Source organism: Hydra viridissima, unplaced genomic scaffold (genome assembly GCF_058129835.1).
Source record: "Hydra viridissima isolate aposymbiotic clone 2 unplaced genomic scaffold, HvirCarnegie_v1 scaffold_7, whole genome shotgun sequence".
In the NCBI taxonomy this organism is placed as follows: Eukaryota; Metazoa; Cnidaria; class Hydrozoa; order Anthoathecata; family Hydridae; genus Hydra; species Hydra viridissima.
Window position 1 is genome coordinate 9,343,033 of NW_028324306.1, and position 9,805 is coordinate 9,352,837.

Consider the following 9,805-nt stretch of genomic DNA (forward strand, 5'->3'; position numbering starts at 1 on the left):
AAATAATACTATAAAGATATTGATTGTTAAAATGTTTTAAAAAACATTTCAATATTTTTGGTTTTAAAATTTATGATTTTTAAAATCATGAAAAGATATTAGTTTACTGTGCTCACTTTAAAATAAGAGGTAAATAATGAAAAAAATTGTTTCTCAAATTTAAACTAAAAAAAAAATTATGCTTTAAATTGAATTTTAATAATTATTTATTACTATATCATTTAATGCATTAAAAAAAAAACAAAACAAATCCAGGGAGATGGGGGGGGGAGAACTGGTCAGAGGCCTGCTGGTCCTACCTTGGCCTATGACTATAAACGTCCTAAACTAGTCAATAAATAACACTATTTGATGTTTTATTCAAATAAATGTTTTAAAAAACATTTCACTTGCTTTCGTTACAAAATTTAAATTTTTCTATAAAGACACAATTTTAAAACGCAAATTTCGATCAAGTATTAGAGAGACAATTGATGAATCTAATTTTTTTCAGTAGACCTAAGATAAAATAATGATATACAGTTAAACTTTTTATTTGGGATTTTGGGCCACAGCCTTCATTTTACCTCCAAAAATCATGAATTTACAAGTCAATAATTTTGAACAAAATTGGATAAACGAGGCATTTCCTGAGACAATGGAGTCTTGACAGTGCTCCTTTTGGATTCTGCAAGTAAAAATCTATTGGGGTACCAAACTTTAGGAAATTTCCCCAAGCCATTATAAAGATACTATATGTCAAAGTTGCTTTGTAGTCGCTTCAGAAAATCACTAAAATGCTGAGTCAGCATTATTTTAACTGACAATATGTCTGGAACCCATGTGTACTTTTAACTAAAATTTTTGCAGTTATTATTTTTTTAATATGGACTGTAAGTGAGAAAAAAATGAATAAATTCTGAGACGTATGGGTGTCATGGTCTGGATGATTTCATATGGAATGACCCTATTATTATTTTTATTATTGTTATTATTTATGTTATTATTATGTTTATTGTTATTGTTATTATTATTGTTATTATTATTATTATTGTTATTATTGTTATTAATGTTATTATTGTTATTATTGTTGTGGTTATTATTATTATTATTATTATTTATGTTATTGTTATTATTATTGTTATTATTATTGTTATTATTGTTGTTATTATTATTATTGTTATTATTTTTTTATTATTATTGTTATTATTGTTATTATTATTATTGTTATTGTTATTATTGTTATTTTTTTTATTGTTATTATTATTATTATTATTATTATTATTATTTATGTTATTATTATTATTATTGTTATTATTATTGTTATTATTGTTATTATTGTTATTGTTATTATTATTGTTATTCTTTATGTTATTATTATTATTATTGTTATTATTATTATTGTTGTTATTATTATTATTGTTTTTATTATTATTATTATTATTTTTACTATTATTATTATTGTTATTCTTTATGTTATTATTATTATTATTGTTATTATTATTATTATTGTTGTTATTATCATTATTGTTATTATTATTATTATTGTTATTATTATTATTGTTATTATTATCATTGCTATTATTTTTTTTATTATTGTTATTATTTATGTTATTATCATGTTTATTATTATTGTTATTATTATTATTATTGTTGTTATTATTATTATTGTTATTATTGTTATTATTGCTGTGGTTATTACTATTATTATTATTATTATTATTATTATTTATGTTATTGTTATTATTATTGTTATTATTATTATTATTATTATTGTTATTATTATTATTGTTATTATTTTTGTTATTATTATTTTTATTATTATTGTTATTATTGTTATTATTGTTATTGTTGTTATTGTTATTATTGTTATTATTATTATTATTATTATTATTATTATTATTATTATTTTTATTTATGTTATTATTATTATTATTGTTATTATTATTGTTATTATTGTTATTATTGTTATTGTTATTATTATTGTTTCTATTTATGTTATTATTATTATTATTGTTATTATTATTATTATTGTTGTTATTATTATTATTGTTTTTATTATTATTAGTATTATTTTTATTATTATTATTATTATTATTATTATTATTATTATTATTATTATTTATGTTATTATTATTATTATTGTTATTATTATTGTTATCATTGTTATTATTGTTATTGTTATTATTTTTGTTATAATTTATGTTATTGTTATTATTATTGTTGTTATTATTATTATTGTTATTATTTTTGTTATTGTTATCATTATTATTATTATTATTATTGTTTTTATTGTTATTGTTATTATTGTTATTGTTATTATTATAATTATTATAATTATTATTATTATTATTATTATTATTATTATTATTATTATTATTATTATTATTATTATTATTTATGTTATTATTATTATTATTGTTAACATTGTTATTATTTTTATTGTTATTATTATTGTTATTATTTATGTTATTATTATTATTATTATTGTTATTATTATTGTTATTGTTGTTTTTATTATTATTGTTTTTATTATTAATATAATTATTATTGTTGTTGTTGTTTTTGTTATTTTTGTTATTATTATCATTGCTATTATTATTTTTATTATTATTGTCATTATTTATGTTATTATTATTAGTATTGTTATTATTATTGTTATTATTGTTATTGTTGTTATTTTTATTCTTATTATTGTCATTATTATTATTATTATTGTTTTTATTATTATTATTATTATTTATTTTATTTTTATTATTGTTATTATTATTATTATTATTATTATTATATATTTTTATTTCTATTGTTATTATTAATATTATTGTTGTTATTGTTATTATTATTGTTATTATTATTTTTTTTTTTTTTAATATTATTATTTATATTGTTATTATTATTTTTATTATTATTTTTATTGTTATTATTGTTATTATTATTGCTATTTTTATTATTCTTATTGTTATTATTATTTTTTATATTATTATTATAGTTTTCATTATTATTATTGTTATTAATATTGTTTTTATTACTATTATTATTGTTATTATTGTTATTGTTATTATTATTTTTGTTTTTAATATTATTTATATTTCTATTTTTATTATTATCTTTGTTATTATTTTTTTGTTATTTATATTACTATTTCTATTATTGTTATAGTTGTTATTATTATTATTATTATTGTTATTCTTTTTATTATTATTATTCTTATTTTTGTTATTATATTTATTATTATTATTATTATTATTCTTTTTATTGTTATTATTATTATTATTATTATTATTATTATTATTATTATTATTATTATTATTATTATTATTATTATTATTATTATTATTATTACTATTGTTATTATTACTATTATTATTATTATTATTGTTATTTATATTATTATTAATATTAATATATTATTTTTATTATTTTTGTTATTTTTGTTATTTATACTGTTTTTATTTCTATTTACGTAATTATTATAGGTGTTTTTATTGCTATTTATGTTATTTTTGTTTGTGTTATTTTGATTATTTTGTTTGTTTTTTTCTTCCTTTTTATTCTTATTGCTTTTTTTATTTTTGTTTTAATTTTTTATTTTTTTTAAATTTTATTGCTATTATTATTATCATTATTATAATAATAATAATTTATTTAAATGTTTTTTATTATTATTGTTTTTATTATTTTTATTATTATTTCTATTATTTTTGTTGTTGTTGTTTTTTATTATTATTATTGTTATTATTATTATCGGTATTCTTTTTATTCTTTTTTCTATTATTGTTTTATTCTTTTTTCTATTATCGTGTTATTCTTTTTTCTGTTATCGTTTTATTCTTTTTATTATTATAATTTCTACTATCATTATTATTGTTATTACTATTATTATCATTATTATTATTATTTTTATTATTATATTTGTTTATAATATTATTCTTAGTATTGTTATTTTTGTTGTTTTTGCTTTTATTAATTTTGATAGTTTTTCTATTTTTTAAGTTTTGTATTATTCTTGCGATGATTATTATAATTGTATTTTTCTTTATTTTTGTTGGAATCATTTTCTTCATTATGAGTTTTGTTATTGTTTTAATTGATATTTTTGTTATTATTCACTTTATTGATGTTATATTTTTCCTAATCTTTTGTTTCCTTTTTTTATATATATATTCTTTTTTATTTTGAATTTCTTTTCTTTTGTTGCTTTAGTCATTATGTTTATATTTATTTTTATTCTTTTTATGATTGTTTAATTTGTTCTTAATTTTTTTTGTTACTAGTTTTTTTTTTTGTTACTTCTCTTTTTTTTAGTTAATTTCATTTTAATATTGTTTTTTTGTTTGTTTTTTTTTCGCATAAGATTTATTATTTTGGTTATTTTTTTATATATTGTTATTCTTTTTACTATTGTGAATGTTATTATTTTCTTTTTTGTTTTATCAATATTATATGTTGTATTGAAGTTGAATTATTGAAATATATCTGAAATACATTTTATAAAATTAGTGAATTAGTTTACATTTTAGTTTTCAAATTTTTTCTATAAAGTTTCAAGTTTTAACTAGTTTTGTTGCTCTTGAATGCATAACTACTATTCCTAGTCATTAAATGCTTACCTCCATAGATAAGTTTCTAAAAAACCAGTAACGTGTTTTAGGCAGTTTAAGTTAAGCTTTTTAAAATTGTCCCCCACCATTCCTCTGAAATTTCTCCTGGTGACACCTTTATTTAAAGTATAAACAAATGGAAGAGTGTATTATGAAAAAGCATAATGTTAATTTTCTGTATTTCTATTTTCTTTAAAGAAACATATTTGAGTTAACAATTGTAGAAATGAAATTGTAAAACATAACATTAAAATCTGTTAAGAAAATAATGTGGTAAGCGAATATGAAAGAAAAATATATTCAATAAGAATTTCATGTGGTTATCATTAGCAGTTCTATTGCAAATACTTTGAGAGAAAAATAAAAAATGTTGCAATCCTTTTAAAATGCAAAAGGAAAAGTAAAAAGACTTTTGTAAAAGTTAATCTAACATTTATTATAGTTACAGCAGATTTCTTATGGGAATAAAATGGAAAATGTTTTGTGGAGACTTATAATAGTTGTTAAGATATCAGTTACTTTTAAAACTTATCTAAACTTGCTTTTTTTTTTAGGGAACTTAAAGAATTCCCTTGAGTTTTGCTTTTACAATAAAAGAATTTATATGTAACCCCGGGTTTGAAAACATGCAGCGAACATTACAAAAGAGCAGTGGAAGCTGATGAAGATTTGACAGGAAGAATGGGAGTCACAAAGTAACTGTTAAATGTTAGTAAAAATGTAAGTAAAAGTTTAATACTTTTATATGAATTACTCTGGATTTCACCAGCAAAACAAAATTGTGAGGATATTATTAGACAGAGTTGCTAAAAAGGTTTTGTTAGCATATAATATTAGAGATATTTCTTTAACAACACAAATAAACAGCACCATTTCAAACAGTAACACAAAGATTTTGATCTAGACAGTTTAATGTATGAGTTCAAAAAAAAATTTAATTGATTGACTCCTAACATTATAAGGTGCAAATGTTAACACTTGCAACAAAATCTTGGACATATCAAAAGATATGAAATTACTTTGAACTGTTTATCTTTTTCTAACGATAAAATAGATAAACGTGAGCAGGGGATTTTATAATTACCAGGAAAAAATCTTGAGAACCCTATTTCACCAGAAACAGTCAAATTAGTGATAATTTTTTATCAAAGAGATAAGTTTCTAAGAAGGATGCCAGGGAAGTATTAAAAAAATTCCAACACCTTCAAAAAATGTTATTACTACTCTTAATTGTTTTTTCTGTTAGAAATGCTGTATGCAGCACCAATTTGACCAATGCCCAGGTATTCAAGAAGGTATTTAGTTCAAGAATTTATAGGCAATTAGCTAAGAAAAATTATTCAAAGTATTCAAACGATGGCAGACCACTGACTATACAAACTAGTGTTGCAAATACTGCCACTCAATAAATTTAATGACTTCTTTTGCAGAGCATTAAAACCCTTACCACAAAATCATATATTACAAAAACGCAAAGTAGTTACTTAAAAAAACTGCAAAGAAAATCTTAAGCAAAAGAAATGAATAATTTTAGAAGATTTTGCTTCAAGTTATCAATATGTTGTCCAGGATGAGGTTAAAAGTTATCACTGGAGCAAAAGTTAGTTGACACATTTTTTCAATTGCACTTTACTTTATAGAGAAAAACTTTCTCAAACAAAAATCTTTTTGTTACTTTTCAGAAAATGTTGATCACAACACAGGGTTTTTTTTACAAAATTTAAGAATATAAAATTAGATATCTAAAAGAAAATTTATCTGATGTATATTGTGTGAAGTACTTTTCCTGTGGCTGTTTGAAAGCAATAAGTTACAAATAACAAGCATTGATGCAATTTCTGAAGTATTCACTATTATTCCAAAAAATATAATGATAAAGAAAATTTCATTAAACATTAAAAATGTTTTTAACAATGTTGAATAATACACTATTTTTGAAACTCAAACTTATGGTCTTATTTATCATTTAAAATGATTTTGTAATGAAGTTTTCATAAGATTTTTTCTTAAAAATTATGAAGATAATCTAGCAGCATGTTTGTTGTCTTAACATCTTTTTTTTAAAGATGATCTCCTTTATTTTATTATTTTATTTTCTATATCAACATTCTATGTACATTTTGATAATAAATTAACCATAACCTATTGTTTTTTGTTCCTTGTCTTTAAAGCCTCTGTGTGGGAAAAACTGGAAAGAATAAAAAACCTTAATATATTGACATAGTTCTTTTATGAAATACGCTAATGGGTAATTCTTTAAAAACTTTTATAGCATCATACTTTGAAAAAATACTGTAAAACATTTTTTTTCGTTAACTTGCAGTATTACAGTTATTAAAAAAATCATTCAAAGAAACAAAGTAACAAATTATTGTTGAAGAAGGATTAGTATAAATGCAAAGGAAAAATGCTTAACATAACAAAAGTGTTCTTAAGTTTAGAGTTATAGTTTTCTATCTTCTGAACCTTCGTATTTCATTTTGGATAAACTCAGAAAAGTATGAAAATTGCATATTGTTCATAAGCTTTTGTAATATCCTGTAACACTGAAAATTTTTTAAAAAATGTTTAATTTAAAGATTTTGTTTTTTATTTTTCCTAAGAACTTTTTTTATCTCAAAACATAGGTTTTCTAGTGTTAAGGTATGTCTCACTTTGACCCTCAGCTTAAGAAAAATGATAGTTTTACAAATTAAGAAAATGCTAGTATCTGTGTATTAAAGTGATTTGTACAAAAATAGTTTTGTTACTAAGGTAAAAAAAATTTACATTCATCAAGTAATTCAAAGCTGAATTACTGTAATGCTTTAAAGAATTACGTTTAATTTAAACTTTCAGACAGTAGGATACATTTTTTGTGTTGCTAGCTACTTAATACATTATATTAACAGGCTTGTCATTATTTTACTATCTCATGAACAAATGTTTTCTAGGATAATATTAGTTATTTAAATTATTGGTAATGGGCAGTATTGTTAGTAATATTACTATTTCTTGTATAGATTTATTTCTGTAATTAATTTTTGTGTCACCGTTTTCAATTAGGGGTATTAAAACCTTGCCAAAACTAACATGTTTGCCTTGGACTTTTTGTAATTAAATTTAATGTCTGTTTGCATTTTTCAAAAAGGACTATTCAAACCCTACCAAAGCTGACATATTTGCCTCAGGGTTTACTTTTTTAGTAAACCCTGAGGCAACTGTCAGCTTTATGTCATAACTTTTACTAACTTGAAATTCTTTATTCAGAATATTTATTTGACTAAAACTTGTTTTTATTGTAGTTCTTTGCAATATATTAGGTGAAAACCTAATTAGAAAGGAATTTAGAAAGTCACACAGTGAAACAGAAAGTCACACACAGAATGTCAACCAATGATCACCCAATGGTTGTTTGTTTTGTGCAGAGTTCCTTTTTTTCATTTTTATGAACTTGTTTACTTATTGTATTCAAATAGCTGCTTTTAAATCATCCTTTTTTACTTAGTGGTTCTTGTAAACTTGTGATCAGATAGATCTAAAGTTTTATGTCACACTTAAAAGTGTTTTTTAAGTGTGTCATAAAATACTGTAACTTTTTTTTTTTTTTTTTTCCTTAATCAATATAACTTTTTTTTTTCTTCTGAATCTGTAGAATTATGTAAAGTTAACTTTGTCATGTGAAAGTTGTAAACAATTTTAGATAACATTTAAAAAATAACTTAAATGTACTTTATCTTTTTCAGTATACATTATGAAATATTATGTCAAATTTGATACTGATGTTGTGTATACTCCTTTGCAAGTAATCTTCACCCAGAAGGCAGTAATTTTGGTACAGAATCTGGATGCCTTTTTCTGTTTTATGCCTGCATTATTACTAGGATAATACAGCTATTCATGAAAGTTTGAACGATTGCAGAATTTTCAAATCTAATCTTTGGTTTTTCTTGAATAAAAATCTAACAGAAATAGATATCAAAATAATTATTTTTCCAATTAGGTAAATAGGTTATTTGTTAATAAAATTAAAAAAATTAGGTTTTGACTCATTACCGTTTACTCAGAAATTTCATTAAAAGGTAGGTGATAAAAATTAAGAGGTTTCACAAAAGTTTAAATGATTTTATTTTGGATCAATTATTTGCTAATTAATTGATAAATCCTCTGCGAAATTTTTTTCGCAGCGAGTATCAATTAATTAGCAAATAATTGAGTAGTTTTTCAATCAAAAAATTCATCACAACATCATCAGGCAGCTTTTAATTCATTAAAAATCAACTTAAAATATTGTGAATTTCAAATTAATTTCAATTGCGTGCAAATGGGTCAAAAATCAGTTTCTAGTGACATCAAATGGCAAGTTATTGGTATGGTGCGGACAAAAAATCACACAAACGTTCAAATAGGCAAAATACTTAACATTTCTGAATATTGCGTTAGAAAAACCATCAAAACCTGGGAACTTACCAAGGACGTCTCCGACATGCCGCGTACTGGGAAACCATCCAAACTCAGCAACCGTGACAAAAATGGTATATTCAGAATGAGCAGAGAAAACCCCAGACTCAGCTACAAAAAGCTAGCACAAATCTTCAATGAGTCAAAAAATAATCCAAAAGTTAGCAGAGAGCTCGTGAGACGAACATTGTCAGACAAAGGTATTGGAACGTACATAGCTGCTAAAAAACCTATTCTTTCAATCACGGAAGAAAGGCTGGACTGGTCTGTAGAACAGTGGGCAAAAGTTATTTGGAGTGATGAAGCTAACTTTCAAGTTGTAAACCGCAAGGGAAGAATCTATGTCAAAAGATTTGCAACTGAGAAATATTCAGACAGGTTTTTGCAACATCGTCGACAAGGCGGTGGAGGTTCGGTTGGCATCTGGGGATGTTTTTCTCACAAAGGTATAGGCTTCTGTGAGCTGTATGAAGTCCGAATTAATCAATACACCTACAAGAACACATTGGAAATGTGTTTAGTTCCATCAATCAGACACTTGTATGGCAGAAGCAAGCAATTCATCTTTCAACAAGACGGGGCTTCAGCTCATACAGCACACTCAATCAAAGAATAATTTTTGAAAAAAATATTCCATGTGATGCCCTGGTGCCCTAGATCACCAGATCTCAACCCAATCGAAAATATTTTGTCTTGGATCAACAATCAACTGACATACCATGAAATTCAATCAACTCAGCATTTAAAGCAACTTTTGAATGGCTGAAGGTACCTCGCGTGATGTG

At 21.9% G+C, this 9,805-nt stretch overlaps 1 pseudogene; it reads left to right on the forward strand.

The window, feature by feature from the left end:
- Window positions 1–5,210: 5,210 nt before the first annotated feature.
- On the forward strand, window positions 5,211–5,989 carry LOC149886027 (uncharacterized; annotated as a pseudogene).
- Window positions 5,990–9,805: the final 3,816 nt, after the last annotated feature.